The sequence below is a fragment of the Lissotriton vulgaris genome, chromosome 10, assembly GCF_964263255.1.
Source record: "Lissotriton vulgaris chromosome 10, aLisVul1.2, whole genome shotgun sequence".
NCBI lineage: Eukaryota > Metazoa > Chordata > Amphibia > Caudata > Salamandridae > Lissotriton > Lissotriton vulgaris.
This window is the reverse complement of record NC_141698.1, coordinates 1,131,472,123-1,131,488,969: the sequence shown is the minus strand read 5'-3', so window position 1 is coordinate 1,131,488,969 and position 16,847 is coordinate 1,131,472,123.

Here is a 16,847-nt window from a genome sequence, read left to right as displayed (position 1 = left end):
CCCCGGAGAATAAAGGCTTTGCCCACAATCACGGGAGGATTGGAAAACACGGAGACTCGAACCTGGATTCCAATGTCCAAAGAAGGCTGCTGTAGCTTTTATAGGAATGCTAGAGCTCACCATTTAATGCACTTACAAAAAATACTTTTTACATGTTTTTCGTGAGCTTGGACAAAAGTGTTTGCTGTAATCACAGACACGCATCTATGCTTTGAGCAGAGACAGAAAAATGCTTTGACAAGATCTTCAGCCTTTCAGCGTCGCACATACTGCTCCTTGCTCCTGGCCTCCTGCTCTGTCTGCTCACAGAGCCAAGGTGTGTGTGTGAGGCTGGAGGAGCGCCCAATGCGGCCCCCAGGGGAAGTAAAGGTCGCAGACCAGTCTTCCCCTGGGGAATTCGCGCGGGACCGGAAGGACAAGGTGGGGGGTGGGATTAGGAGGGTCAAGGGGAAGGGGTGGGATTAGGAGGCCATAAGGAGTCGGAAGAGGAGGAAACAGCCTCTTCCTAACTCCGGAGCACCACCGGGAGGGTCATGAGAACTTTGTGGTCGGTAGGCGAGGGGGTTCTGGGTCGGGGGCCGAATTGTCGTTCGGCGGGGAGATGACTCAGTTTATTGGTTTCGGGGTAGGGCTTACTGCTGGGTTGCTCTAGGAGGTTGGAGGCTGACACCCGGTTTGGTTTTGCGATCTGCGGCGGGCGGTGGAAGGGGCTGTTGCCGGCCAGTTGATCGGGCGGGTGAAGGGCTGGGCGCATTCTGCGACAGGGGCTATGTCTGCTGGGTGGGCACCCTTTCTGGCGTCCGGCGGGAGTTTGGGCGGGGGGCGGCAGTCCCGTTTTTTCGTATTGGCTGCCTGAGTGTTGCTCGATCCCTTGGGGGGGGGGCGACTTAAGGCGGGAGAGGGCCCGTGATGTGCCGCGTCTTTGGCAGGATTGGCCGCAAAGGGGGGGGCGTTGCCAGCGGGTGCGCTCTGGCCCCATTCTCTGCCCGGTGATGTTGTTGTGAGTTGGCTGCCCTGGAGTGGGGGATAGCTGACCAGGGCCCTGCCCGTTTGTGGCGTATTGCGTGGCCCGGCTGGATCACACGTGGGCGGGGGGTGGGGCAGTGCTCGGCTGCGGCTCGCTTTATGTCTTTAGCGGACCTGCACTCCTGGGGGGGGGTGGGACAGGGGGCTTATGGAGTTTTTGACGCAGCCCCCCCCTTTTACATACAGCGGGGCATAGATAGAGTGGTTGATGTAGGCCAGTTATGGCGCATGACACCTCTGGAGTATGGCGACGTTTTTCTTGCAGGGGGCTTTGTTGGAGTGCTGCATGGGAGGTCCGGGGTGGCGGTCGGGGCCCGCAGGTGAGGTTGGGGCACTGGGGTAGTGTTGAGGGACCGCCAGCACGGCGTGAGGCCCGGTGGTGCTCGGCCCCCACCTGGTTGGAGCGACCTGGTGGGGGGGTGGGGGGGGACCAGGACCGGATTGTTCCGGCAGAAGAGGATGCCAGTGGGGCGCACGACGGCCTCCACACGCTGGCCCGAAGCAGTAGGGGGGTCCGCGGCGGCCTGCCCTCCATCGTGGGATCGCGCAGCTCAACCATTGCAGTGTTCTGAATTTCTTTGCAACATTGACCAGTGTGTGACAGTTGATGTGCGGCATGGTGGTCTGCTGCGGAGTGAGGGTGCTGACGTGTGTGGGGTATGCTGTGTGAATGGGGAGTTGGTTAAGTGTGTGTGGGATGCAGTACAGGAGGGTTGCCCAAGGTGTGGGGGGTCGGGGGGGGGTTCCTGGTAATTTGTTTGTTTGTGTTACTACAGGAGACGAGTACGGTAACGGACATATGCGGGGACGGAAAATGCGGGGACGCCAGCGACTGGAAAGGAGAAGGAGGTCCTGGACAGACTCCCAGGTACGGATCTATGGATGGGGGCAACAAAGGGAGCTGCCTGGACAAGGGTCTCCGGCTGGTTGGCCGGGTGCATTGGGGAGGGGGGGGGTACAGGGGAGGCTGGTGTATGGTTTACGGTCAGGACGGGTATGCTTAAGACTGGACTGTTGACTGACAAGGCGCCCGGGTGCTAGTTGGACTGTTAAGTAACTGGGTTTTGTTGGTTCGGCATGGTTGAAATTCATTGCCAGGGGTCACGGAGCGGTTCTCAGAGCGAGGGATGTGATGGGGTGCCACCTGATGCAACACAGTAATGGATGGATTGAGCGGCCTGATGGGTTGGGGGTTTTTTTGGGGACTGGGGAGGCCAGCCGTTGGTCGAGGTCATGGGGTCCAGGACATTTTCATTGTCGCGAGGAGGAGGCTGGGAGTCCGGCGCAGAGGCAGGGTTGGATACGGGACACTGATGGTGGGATTGGATGGCTGCGGGGACGTGGATGACTGATACAGCTGCGGCATATACTGCAGACCGGCGTAGGAGTGGTAGGACGTGAGGCATGCGCTATACGGGGATGGGGTTTTGCAAGTGGTGCTGCCCCTGTTTGTTGAAGTACAGTTTTCTGTGGAGCCTGCGCGCAGGGCGGTGGGAGGAAGACTCTGGCATTGTGCTCTTCTCATGAGTTGCAGGGACTTGGAAGTGCATTAGTTTCACCCTGGAGGTTTGCAGTGGGCGGTGGATGGATGGGTGACCGGCCGGCATTATGGCTGAGGTGATTTGGGGTACATGCTGGGGGCGCCTGATTCTCAAACAACGCAATTTGGTGCTTTAGGCTTTGTGGGATGGTTTGTCTGGGGCCTAGAACTGGGGTGGTTTTAAGGGTTACGGTGGGAGGGGGGCGGCAGTCTCCGCGGGCACTGAGTTTATTTGCTTGTGATCGGCGGCATTGGCCTGGGGGTGTTTGTTTGTTTTCGAGGACAGGAGGTGAGAGTTCATTTCTGTAGTTCGTTTTAGGTCTCATACGCAAGGAGGCTGCCGACGGCGGACCACGTTCTTTGGGTGTTTTCAAGGGGCCGTGGCGGAGTTTGTCAGGGGGGGGAGGGGAGTGACTGCAGGATTCGGGGTGGCGGGTGTCCGTCACAGTGTTTCTGGGTTGACGTGGCGACTGGACATTTGTCGACCGGGGGGCTAAGAGACAGATGCCTCACTTCATGTAAGACTAATTGTTGTTTCCTACTACAGGAGTTTGGAGTGGAGCAGGACCCCAGGCGGTCGCCTGGTGGGGGTGGTCCCCCCCCCCCACCCCCCTTTTTCTCCTGGGCATGGACCGTCAGAAGAGGCGATTTAGCCAGTTGCCCAGGGGCTGTACGATGATGTAGGAGTATGGGGGACGTATTGGAGGGGTTAGGTTTGGATGCTGTTGATGTGTCTGTGGAATGAGGAGTCGCCCAAGCTGACGTTTCGGGCGGAAGACGGATGTATGCTGGGAGAGCTTGGTTATGGTTTTTCATGATGGCGCACAGGGTGGGACATGGTGCGAGGAAGCGGATGATGGGGGCAATCAGGTCGCTGTGATGACTTTAGGCTTCGCAGCGGAATAAGTCAGCGGGGGAGCTGTTGAATGGCGAAGGTACAGGTTGGGGTAGTGAATTGCGCCAGGGGGGGGGACACCTGCAGGGGCTCGGTCGGTCTGTCCATACGTGTTCCTAGTGTAATCTGAAGCGGGCCATAGTGGGATGGTCGTTCGCCGGAAGGGGGCTCTGGGCATAATCGAGTTTGGCCTAAGTAGTTCAGGATGGTCTTCGCGGGATGGGGCAGGGGGTGGACGGGTCGTTCAAAGCAAAAGGGGGCAAGTTCCACGAACCGAGTTTCAGCCTGATCTGGTCTTATATGTCTACTATGGTGGCGAGCAGGGGGGGTGGATGGTCGTCCATCCTGAAGGGGACACGTGGTGCTGATACTGGTTCGGGGCCCCAGCATCCTATCTATCTACATGGAAGGCAAGCAAAGATTGGATGGGTATTCACAGATGAAGGGGCTCTCGGCAAGGAGTGGAGTTTGGGCACAGAATTTTCCGTTATGCAGGTGGAATGTGGACAGGTGGACGGTCGTTCACCGCAAAGGGGGCGCTTGGCACAGGCTGAGATGGGGAACAAGAATGCTGTAAGGGGCACAGGTTGCTGCCATGTGTGGTGGATGGTTGTTCGACATGAAAGGGGTGCTTGGCACAGGCGGATTTGGTCCTGCAACAATTTTCCGATGTACTGAATACAAACAATGGCTGGATGGTCGTCCTCCACGAAGGGGGGCTCCTGTCATGAACGAAGTGTCTGTTGCATTTAATCATATGAGTTTACAATGGAGATGGACGGAAAGGTGGAGGACCGTTCACCAAAACAGGAGGGGATTTGGCACTAACGAGGTTTGGCCTGAGTATCCTGTTTCAATTCGGATGTGTACATGGGTGGGTGGTCATTCGACGCGTGGGGGTGCGCTAGTAACGCGCAAAGTTTTGGCCCATTCGAAATTTTGTTTTCCAAGGGAGGCGAGCTATGGGGTGGATGGTCGTTCACCCGAATGGGGTGCTTGACATGAGCCCGGTTCGGGCCCAGGGATTTTATCGGTTTCACTTGGGATGAGCAAGGGGTGGATGGTCATTCACCGCATGGGGGTGCGCTTGTGACGCACTACGTTTCAGCCCAGTTCCATGTTGTTTCCAAGGAAGGTGAGCGATAGGGTGGATGGTCGTTCACCCGGATGGGGTGCTTGACATGAGCGAGGTTTGCTCCAAGACTCCTATCTGTTTTAATTTGGACGAGCAAATGGGTGGATGGTCATTCACCGCGTGGGGTTGTGCAAGGTTTTGGCCCAGGAATCCTAAATGTGTCAAGGTGGATGTGCAAGTGGGTGGATGGTCATTCACCACGTGGGGGGTTTGCGCTTGTAGCGCACAACAGTTTCGGCCTATTCAAAACATTTTTGTTTTCCAATGGAGGCGAACTATAGGGTGGATGGGCGTTCACCCGAATGGGGCGATTGACATGAGCAAAGTTCCTGGTCCGAGGGTCCTAGCTGTTTCGATTGGGGGCGAGAAAAAGGTTGGATGGTCGTTCACAGAGGAGGGGGTGCTTTTTGCTGTCGGAGTTTGGCCTGTGAATTTTCAGTTACACTGGCTGCAAGCAAAGGGTGGATGGTCGTTCACCAGGAGGGGGACATTTGTCGCAATCAATGTTGGTCAGAAATCCAATTATCTACTTGAGGTGCAGGAACGGTGGTGGATGGTCGTTCACCATGGGGTGGCATTTTTTCAAGGGCGAAGAATGGCCTTAAGAATGCTTTATTTACGCGGGACGTCATAATGGTTGGTGGATGGTCGTTCACCTTGGAAAGGCTGGTAGATTCCCGATAACAGACTGGACCCGACGTAATGTGCTTGGTTAAATCTGTCAAAGAATCAAAAGAGGGCCTTGACTCGTTACTCAGTGAGGCTGAGTCCAACTAATACTAATGACCAACACAATAGCCAAAACTGGGGTTTCAATAATTGAATGAACTGGTTTCACTGAAGGTTGTTTTGATTGAATCAAACAACAACCGGTTAACTTGTTACACCGAGCAAATTTATTTGATTTTTGCAAACGGTCTTTTTTTCTTTTTTCAACACATTATTCGTTGTGCGTGGAAAATACAAAATGAACAATGAAATACGTTTTATGTACAATATATACAAACATCTAAATACAACATTTCATACACACTTGGCCAAACATTCATACACAGACCATACAAAGCAAATAATAATACAAGGAACACTTTGTCCAGGCATCTGTAAAACAATCAGTGGAAAATGATTCTTTTCATATTTTAAACTGTCGTTGTAATTATCATGAGATCCCTCATGAACCAAAATTAATGAAATCACTATTCCGACATGATAATGGTAGCCAGATGCGGGACTGAAAAGCTGGTCGACGCGTTTCAAACCCCTAGGAATTGGTGGGGTTCTCCTCAGGACCGGGTTTGGTTCTGAAATAATAAAGATAACTAGCTTGAGCAAGGTGTCATAGAGCGGCTATCAAGTAGATTTAACAAGGGATCGACTACCAGAGTCCAGCTGACGCTCCCTACCTCAATCCAAAAGTTCGACCGACAATTTGAAGGTTTCCGATCAAAATCGTATTTCCCAACAGGTTTAGTTACAGCAGCTGTGCAAGAAAACAAAATACACGCGACAACATTTCAGTGTGGTGCAATGCTATCGGACAACATTCATACCGCTTGCAGAGGGGCGCGTAAACTTACCTGCGAGCTGGCGGTTTAAGTCTCGCTGCTCTGATATTCTCTTTGGCGGCTGCTCCTATTCTGTAGAAAGGGGGCGAAAGCGTTTGTTAGTGATGTGGCGGTTACCCGTGTGCGAGTTGATTTGGGGTAACCTCTCTGAATCAAGCGATTCTTTAAACATTCTGCATGAATGAAGTACTCTTCCTTGCTCGAACAATTTCGATGTATTCTCAAAAACTGCCCATAAGGCAGATTTTGTTTCAAGCTGCGGGGGTGGTTGCTATTAAAATGCAACGCTTTGTTCCTGTCCGAAGGTTTCCGGAAAAGTGTTGTGCTTAGGCCTCCCTTGAAAGGTGCCACTTTCACATCCAAAAAGTTGATGGATTCATTAGATGCTGTGACAGAGAACTGGATGTCTATTGTTCTCGAATTCAGCCAGCTTACGAATTGACCAAGGTCTTCATGTCCGCCAGTCCAGACCATGAATATATCGTCAATATATCGCATATAATGCGAAATACTGTTGTCAAAAGGATTGGTTTGGTAGATGAATTTCTCCTCAAATAACCCCATAAACATTATGGCTAGCTCTGGGGCAAAGGGGCAGCCCATCGCCACCCCTTTGATTTGATAAAAAAATTCCGAATCAAATGTAAAAAAGTTCTTCTGTAGCGCAAAGCGTGCAAGGTCAAGAATAAATTTGGTGGGGACTCTTACTGGTCTTTCCCTTTTGTCCAAGAACACTGTCAGAGTTTCCAGTGCCTGTTCTTGAGGGATCTGGGTGTAAAGGGACACCACATCGAGTGTCACTAGGAGTTGGCTGCTTTGGTCGAATTTAATGGTGGAAATGCGATTAAGGAACGCAGTGGTGTCTTGGAGATGGGCAGGGATAGTTTCGATAAAGGGTTTCAAAAAATGGTCAATATATTTCGCCACAGGTTCAAACAGCGATTCGCATCCTGAAATGATAGGTCGCCCTGGGGGATTTTTCTCGTCCTTATGTAATTTAGGGAGTACATAGAATACAGGCGTCCTTGGGTTTTTGTTTTGTAGGAATGCAAACTCCTTGGGTCCTATAATCCCTTCTGCAAAGCCTCTTTGGATAATGTCAAATAATTGATTCTGTAATTCAGATGTAGGATTCTTCCCTATGCGTCTATAGCAGTTCTGTTCGTTGAGTTGACGGTGTACTTCTAACTTGTATTTGTTAGTGTCCCATATAACCACCGCTCCGCCTTTATCGGCCTGTTTGACAACGATGGTAGTGTCATTCTTAACTGCTATGAGTGCATCTTTTTCAGCTTTGGAAAGGTTGAATTTGACAAATGACTTCTTTTTTTCAATTGATGAAATCCCTGATAGCACAGTGGTTTCAAACGTTGCAACTTCCTTTGGGATTTTGGGTCCTTTTGGGCAGAATGTAGACTTTTTCTTTAGGCCTGTAGTTTCTTCATATGTATTTTCCATGGTATCCAGAAAAAATGTTTTGAGACGTATTTTACGGCAGAACTCCAATGTCTCTAGTTTCATTCGAGTGAAATCCGTAGGTCTTGATGGGACATAATTGAGTCCTTTAGTAAGAATAGAGATCTCTGCTGCTGATAGCGTCCTATCTGATAGGTTGTAGATTGGTGAAATTTCTAATTGTTGTAGGACTTCTGGCGCGTCCTCATTTGCCATGGTTGTGTGTAACGGACTCGGCCTCTGGTTTTCTGTTGGCCCCGTCCTAAAAAAGGCTGTTGAGTTTGGCCTTGTTGTTGATACTGGTTTGGTCTGCTTCCTGTTCTGTTTTGATTTGGACGATTACTATTATCTGGTTCGCTCCCAGAGGAAGATGTAGTGTCTGAAAAAGTTAGAAATTTACGACGTGATCGTCCTTGGTTGTCCTGTAAGTAACGTCGTGAGTCAGAGAATGTGTAGAAATCCTTATTTAGGTATGGGTATATGGATTCCAATGAGAAGTTTTTCTTGTCTAATTCAAATTTATTGTTTTTTTGGGTTACTGTGAAGTCCTTGAATTCTGATATTTCCTTATCAATTTTTTCCAAGAGGGATTTTGAATCTGTGATTAGTTGGTTAGTTTCAATTTCTTTTGTTAATGTTTCAATCTCCTCTAGTTCCTTAAGTGATGTCCTATGAGCAGTCTCAATGGTGAGGACCATGAGATCCCTGCTGCACTTAGTCTCAACGCCACTGAAGGCTTTTCTGTATACTGGATCGTCCGTGAAAACAACTGGTATATTGCGAATCACCAGGCCCGCCGGAATAGTGCCGGACCGAAGGTGTTGCAATAAAAAATGACCGTGTAGGTCTGTACGAATTTGTTTTTTCCGTAGCCGAGTAAGTTTGTCAGACTCGTTCTGAGTGCTAGCTGTGAGGCTAAGAGTCGCGGAGGCGAAAACTGGAGGATCCCTAATCAAATTCTTGATGTGCTCTTCGCTAAAAGATACTGCATCGCTTTCAGCCATATCAAACAAGTGAAACACTTAGACACAACACACATAGACAATGTGAAAAGAGTAAGAAGGTAGAAACACTAAAAAAGTAACCCACTGTGTGCACACACACAATAGCCCAAGCTGGGCAAAACTCAATCTAAACAAACAAATAATACCCTGTGGTAGAGACTTCTACCAAAACAGGACCTCGCGAGTACCTACCCGCTCAAAAAGTCAAAGAATCAAAAGAGGGCCTTGACTCGTTACTCAGTGAGGCTGAGTCCAACTAATACTAATGACCAACACAATAGCCAAAACTGGGGTTTCAATAATTGAATGAACTGGTTTCACTGAAGGTTGTTTTGATTGAATCAAACAACAACCGGTTAACTTGTTACACCGAGCAAATTTATTTGATTTTTGCAAACGGTCTTTTTTTCTTTTTTCAACACATTATTCGTTGTGCGTGGAAAATACAAAATGAACAATGAAATACGTTTTATGTACAATATATACAAACATCTAAATACAACATTTCATACACACTTGGCCAAACATTCATACACAGACCATACAAAGCAAATAATAATACAAGGAACACTTTGTCCAGGCATCTGTAAAACAATCAGTGGAAAATGATTCTTTTCATATTTTAAACTGTCGTTGTAATTATCATGAGATCCCTCATGAACCAAAATTAATGAAATCACTATTCCGACATGATAATGGTAGCCAGATGCGGGACTGAAAAGCTGGTCGACGCGTTTCAAACCCCTAGGAATTGGTGGGGTTCTCCTCAGGACCGGGTTTGGTTCTGAAATAATAAAGATAACTAGCTTGAGCAAGGTGTCATAGAGCGGCTATCAAGTAGATTTAACAAGGGATCGACTACCAGAGTCCAGCTGACGCTCCCTACCTCAATCCAAAAGTTCGACCGACAATTTGAAGGTTTCCGATCAAAATCGTATTTCCCAACAGGTTTAGTTACAGCAGCTGTGCAAGAAAACAAAATACACGCGACAACATTTCAGTGTGGTGCAATGCTATCGGACAACATTCATACCGCTTGCAGAGGGGCGCGTAAACTTACCTGCGAGCTGGCGGTTTAAGTCTCGCTGCTCTGATATTCTCTTTGGCGGCTGCTCCTATTCTGTAGAAAGGGGGCGAAAGCGTTTGTTAGTGATGTGGCGGTTACCCGTGTGCGAGTTGATTTGGGGTAACCTCTCTGAATCAAGCGATTCTTTAAACATTCTGCATGAATGAAGTACTCTTCCTTGCTCGAACAATTTCGATGTATTCTCAAAAACTGCCCATAAGGCAGATTTTGTTTCAAGCTGCGGGGGTGGTTGCTATTAAAATGCAACGCTTTGTTCCTGTCCGAAGGTTTCCGGAAAAGTGTTGTGCTTAGGCCTCCCTCGAAAGGTGCCACTTTCACATCCAAAAAGTTGATGGATTCATTAGATGCTGTGACAGAGAACTGGATGTCTATTGTTCTCGAATTCAGCCAGCTTACGAATTGACCAAGGTCTTCATGTCCGCCAGTCCAGACCATGAATATATCGTCAATATATCGCATATAATGCGAAATACTGTTGTCAAAAGGATTGGTTTGGTAGATGAATTTCCCCTCAAATAACCCCATAAACATTATGGCTAGCTCTGGGGCAAAGGGGCAGCCCATCGCCACCCCTTTGATTTGATAAAAAAATTCCGAATCAAATGTAAAAAAGTTCTTCTGTAGCGCAAAGCGTGCAAGGTCAAGAATAAATTTGGTGGGGACTCTTACTGGTCTTTCCCTTTTGTCCAAGAACACTGTCAGAGTTTCCAGTGCCTGTTCTTGAGGGATCTGGGTGTAAAGGGACACCACATCGAGTGTCACTAGGAGTTGGCTGCTTTGGTCGAATTTAATGGTGGAAATGCGATTAAGGAACGCAGTGGTGTCTTGGAGATGGGCAGGGATAGTTTCGATAAAGGGTTTCAAAAAATGGTCAATATATTTCGCCACAGGTTCAAACAGCGATTCGCATCCTGAAATGATAGGTTGCCCTGGGGGATTTTTCTCGTCCTTATGTAATTTAGGGAGTACATAGAATACAGGCGTCCTTGGGTTTTTGTTTTGTAGGAATGCGAAGTTGTGTTGGTCATTAGTATTGGTTAAATCTGTGGCACGGATACAGGTGGTGGATGGTCATTCACCGACAAATGGGGACTCATGGCACTGACATGGTTTGGCCTGCCGAAGGTCGGATTTCACGGCTTGCACACAAAGTGGGCTTGGTCTTTTACTGCGAAAGGGGGGCATCTTCCTGGTCGGGGAATGCCTCGAATGGGTTATTTGTGTGTCCGGGACTCACAGTAGGGTGGTGGCTGGTCAGCCACCGGACGCCACAGGGTGGCGGGAGCATTCAATGCACACAGGGGGTGGGGCAGGGAACCGCCCTCCGGGGGTTCCCTGGGTGGCGGTTCTTTGGAGGGGTGGTGAGTCACATACGGGCGAATCCACCCCTCGGGGGGGAGAACGGTACACGGGTGACTGATAGCGGGCGCGGGAGGCAATGAAGTAAATTCAACAGAGGATGCGCGGAGGGCAAGTGAAGGTGAGAATGGGTAGAGGAAGGAGGTCACCGAGTGAATGGGGAAGAGTCAAACAGGTGAGATGGTTTGAGAAGGAGGAATGGAGAGTGAGTCGGAAGGAGATGGGGAGAGTATATTTATTTATTGCATTTATGTACTATGTAATAAATTTTAATGGATTGCAACCTTGTCCTAATAAAATGGCCTTTTACACTTCAAGTAACAGCGTGGAGTGTGGTTCTTGCGCAATGCGGCCCCCAGGGGAAGTAAAGGTCGCAGACCAGTCTTCCCCTGGGGAATTCGCGCGGGACCGGAAGGACAAGGTGGGGGGTGGGATTAGGAGGGTCAAGGGGAAGGGGTGGGATTAGGAGGCCATAAGGAGTCGGAAGAGGAGGAAACAGCCTCTTCCTAACTCCGGAGCACCACCGGGAGGGTCATGAGAACTTTGTCCACCCACCCACCCTACAGGCCCTAAGCGTTGGCCTTGGGGTGATTTTGGGTCAGGTGCATGCCAGTTTAGGGCAGGTTGCAGTGGTGTGATGGTTCTTTGGAGGGGTGGTGAGTCACATACGGGCGGATCCACCCCTCGGGGGGGAGAACGGTACACGGGTGACTGATAGCGGGCGCGGGAGGCAATGAAGTAAATTCAACAGAGGATGCGCGGAGGGCAAGTGAAGGTGAGAATGGGTAGAGGAAGGAGGTCACCGAGTGAATGGGGAAGAGTCAAACAGGTGAGATGGTTTGAGAAGGAGGAATGGAGAGTGAGTCGGAAGGAGATGGGGAGAGTATATTTATTTATTGCATTTATGTACTATGTAATAAATTTTTATGGATTGCAACCTTGTCCTAATAAAATGGCCTTTTACACTTCATGTAACAGCGTGGAGTGTGGTTCTTGCGCGACCCCCAATCTCTGACAGTCACGGCCAGCAGGTATCAGCCAAGTTGATTACTTGCGCTTTGTTATGCAGATGTGTGAATCTGCAAATCTTTGGCTGACCCTGGTAACGTCCGGGCGCCCTTTCTTTTTTCTTTGCACAGAAAGGCTGGGCAGAGCCTCTGGATTTCTTTTAACAGGATTCCAAAGAACCACGTTCTTTTAAACTAAATGTTAGCACACACCCGAATATCAGGATATATTTAAAGGCACAGGTCAATCATTTGCGGGGAATAATAAAAGCGCTGCACAGGAAGGTTCTGATATTTTTAAGCCTTTCTCCGTTTGTAAATTTACATGTCTTTGATATGTTGGTTATTTTTTCAATAGCTTTTTATCTTCAGCTTTGGTTTTGTACAAGTTTTTTTCTGAAATTGCTACAGTTACATTGCACGATTGATATTTAAATTAACAAAAACTGTTTAAATGGCGATTTTTCTCTCTTAAAGACCAGTATACCATCACCATCACTAGATTCGTTTTTTGTCTGTGCTTTTAAAAAGTGGTTTCCTTATCTTTTGTGTTGCAAGGACACTTCAGGATAGATTTTCAAACATTTTGTGCTGGGTTAGCATCACAAAAGTGATGCTAACCAGCACAAAAAGTTTTTCTTTTTAAATTTACTTTCTATGAAAATAATCTAAAAGTAGCTACTAGTAGTAGTTATATGGGTGGTAGAAGGGCATTCCTGTCTTTTGACTCAAAACCCTATCTACAAACAATTGTATACAGTGTTTTGTGCCAAAGGTTTATACCACTTCAAGAGAGGCGCTAACAAGATAAATGTTTATATTTCTGTTTTTCTTTTCTGACTTTGCATGCTAGATTTCCAAACATTTTGCACTGGGTTAGCATCAATAAAGTGACACTAACCGTCACAAAATGTTTTTGAAGGAATTTACTTTCCAGCGCAAAATTTTTTTTGCGCAGGAAAGTACACTAAAAGTAGCAAAAAGAAGAACTGCTTTGTGTTACTTAGTGGCAAGGAGACCGTACATTGGTGGTACATGGGCATTCCCATGTAACCACCCATGTCTTTTGACGCAAGCCCTATCTGCAAAGAATTGTGCACAGAGGTTTGCGCCAGAAGCTAACACCACTTCAAAGGAGACACTCACAGGAGGATTTTTTGTATTTCTCCTTTCTTTTCTGACTTTGCATACGTGCTGTACTGTGCAGCACACCTACAAAGTGGGAAAAGCCTTTAAACTTGTCTATGCATGGTATTTTGTACAGGAAGGATACCATTCCTGTACGAAACCTATGCTAGACACATGCACACACGGCAGCGCTATGGTGCTAGGGTATGTGCGTGGTGCTCAGCAGCTGAAATCCGCACCAGCGCTAGGGAGAGGGGAAGAGAGCCATATCCCTGTAGATATGGCGATCTCCTGCTTCCTCGCTGTCACGAAGCACAGCCTCTTCGGGTGCTGTGTTGTATATATTTTTTGAAAACTTGCTCCATTGGGGTACATTTTCAAACATTTTGAACTGGATTACCATCACAAAAGTAAAGCTAACCACCACAAAAAAATTGAGGGGGGGGGGATTTTCTTTCCTCTGCAAAACTTGTTATGTGCTGGAAAGTACCCTAAAAGTGTTGCAAATAAGCGGGAAGCGCTGCGCTTTACTTTGCGCCATCAGGGCGTTACATGGGCATTTACATACGACCACCCATTTTTTTTAAATATCTTTTATTGCATTTCTTATGTGGATTGCTTTACATATCAAAAGTACCAATAGTGAAAATTTATCATAACAAATTGTAGTCATATAAAAATATGCAGTAGAGACAACAGTGTGCTACGATGGTATTTCTCATGTTCCATATCTTACATGTCAAATATGCAGCCTAAGGCACGACTACTAAGGAATCATTCTTCCAAGATGTGGTGGGTTCACATAGAAGAGAAAAGGAAATACAATTCAAAATAATTTAGTGCCACATTACCTAAGGTGTTGAAAGGTGCAGGGGATACATGAAGCAAAAGAAATGCAAAGAGTGCATGACATCGTGGTCTGTCTAGCCGTTCTTCCTAGCAGCCGATGATGCTGTTCAAAAGGTATAGTCTCACCTATGTGCCTCTAGTAGTGTGTATCATTAAACAGTTATAGGACCAATGTAACGAAATCCGCAAGCGTAGTCATTGGGAAGAGCCCAAAGGGGTGCTTGTAGAAGTCAATATTCAGAACATTGAAACTATCTTCAAAAACTGCAACAATAACATAATACATAATAATAACAGAAAATATAAAAAAGCAGAAAGAAAAAAAAAGAGAGGCTGGTTGTCAATGTTGTGTTACTGCTAATGTAAAGCATCTGATGCGAGGTGTGGCTTATTTGGGAGTCAGGGGATATGTAGGTGACGTGGTCGGAGGGGGGAGGGTCAGCGGGGAGGTACAAGGGTCAATAATGGCCTCAGTAGGGTTTCAGCATGTTAGGAACCGAGTTATCGGAATTTAGTATGTGAATATGTCAACGCTGCTTCGCAAATGACTTTTCCCCAGGTGGAAGCCAGGCACGAAATAATTGCACTGGGCTACCACTTGTGATAGTGTCTCGCTCACAGACTGGGTCAAAGAGTGCGTCTATGTAATTCCACATTGAAGGCACGCCCAGTGAAAGGCAATCAAGGTGTCATCCCAGGACTGTGCTATAGGGTACGTTCGTAATCCCGCTGTTTCTTCCCTATGTAGTGTCGTGCTTTCCGCTCTCGGCCAATTGTCGAAAGAGCTGCGCCAATGTGCCACCTGGGGGGGCTTGCTGTTTTTCCAGCGTTTAGTAATTAACCTTTTTGCCGTGATTAAACCAAGGTCCCAGAATCTAGTGGGAACTCTTGTCTGCTTCGTCTTTTTGTAGAGGCCTAAGATGCATGTTTCCCATGTGTGTTGCAATTCCCCGCCTACACTTTCAGCTAAGGAGGCTGTCACTGCACGCCAATAAGCTTGCAGCGAGGGGCATGACCCAATCATATGCAAAAGATCTGCAGCTACAAGCGCACATCTGGGGCACGCAGACGTTGTGAGCCCGAAGTAGCGATTGATTTTGTCTGGAGACAAATAAGGACGGAGTATGATGTAGAACTGAATGAGTTTAAAGCGGGAGTTGCGCGGTATGTTCGTTACGCCAGTCAGTACCACTGCCCACTCCTTGTCTGTCCACTCCCGTCCCCTGTCTTCCGCCCACCTGTCCCGCAGGCGCTGGGAAGAAAACTGTGTGTGGGTATGGAGGGCCTGCGCAAGCCAGTGTACCACGTGGGACCCGTTCCCCATGACCTGCAAATATTGTATTAGCAGATGAGTTTCTAGTTCTTCAGAGAGGTCGCCCCAGGCCCGTGTTAGTGTGCCTGCGAGTGTTGCATGTAGCAGAAACTGTCCTGCTGGGAGGCCCGTGTCAGTGGCTAGCGTCCCAAAGGGGACCAACATCCCCTCTGCATATAAATCTCCTACAGTATCTACCCCAGCTTGCGCCCAGCTTCTCAACACCGTCTCTGTGACCAGGCCGCACTCCCTGGGTGTCCCCAGCAGGGGTAGGATCGGAGCGTACGGCTTCATGGAGCTAGTGAGTTTCACGCTTCTCATATAGCACCTACGCGCTACTGCTAAGTGCAACTGTGTTGGACAACGGGTTTTGGTCAGAGGATAAAACAATGTGTGAATTTGCGCGCGCGTCATGACTGTTCCATACAACCGCCCATGCCTTTTGATGCAAAACTATCTACCAATAATTGTAGGCAGGGTTTTGCACCAAAAGTTAACACCACTTTAAAGGAGGCACTAACAGGGGAAATGTTTTTATCTCTTCTTTCTTTTCCAACTTTGCCTACGTGATGCACTATGCAGTACACATACAAAGTGGGAAAAACTTTCAAACTTGTCTAGGCATGGTATTTGGTACAGGAAGGGTACCCTTCCTGTATACAACCTATGCTAGACTCATGCACACACCCTAGCGCTATGTCGCTAAGGTGTGTCCGTGGTGCTCAGCAGCTGAAATCAGTGCTGACGCTAAGGAAAGGGGAGGAAAGAGCCATATAGCAGATATGGCGCTCTCCTGCTCCCTCCCTGTCACGGAACGTAGTGCAGCCTCTTTGGGTGTTGCGCTGCATTGCATGTTATTTTTTTTAAATCTGACCTATTGGGTATATTCTCTTCTGGACCAGTTCATATGCCCCTTGGGGAGTGGCTGCCAGTAGAGAATCTGCAAGCGGAAAAAAGTCCAACACCGGAATCATACATCATTGTAATTCTGCTGCTGCATCAGGCCCGGCTTCTGGATTCTACATCTATGAAGGAAACCTGGGTGTGGGCCATGGGGGAAGCTAGTAAGATTATCAAAATTATTTTAAGATTGCTGTTTAGACTCTGACAAAATCTTTCTAAAATATAAATGTCTAAGAAACTAAAGTAACAGATGTTTAGTAATGTTCAATCCAGTGGGTAGAGTTGTGACCATGCCCAGGACCCATTTTCCTGTCTTTGACTTTAAACTACCTTCTAATGGGAGCTTGCATTCCCTGTCTTTGGTTGCAGTGGAGTATTGTGACATACCATACTAACAGTTTGGGTGATGGGTCTGATAGCATCAGATTTCCTCCTAGTGAATTCAAATCTATCCACATAGCAGATTATTCAGAAGGGTTTGTGGGACCCTGGTGAAAGACTATTTGTAGGATCTAATTCTTGATTGTTGTAAGGATCCAAGCGTTGTTTCTGCAAGAGTGTCCTGGAACCTAAGACAGACCC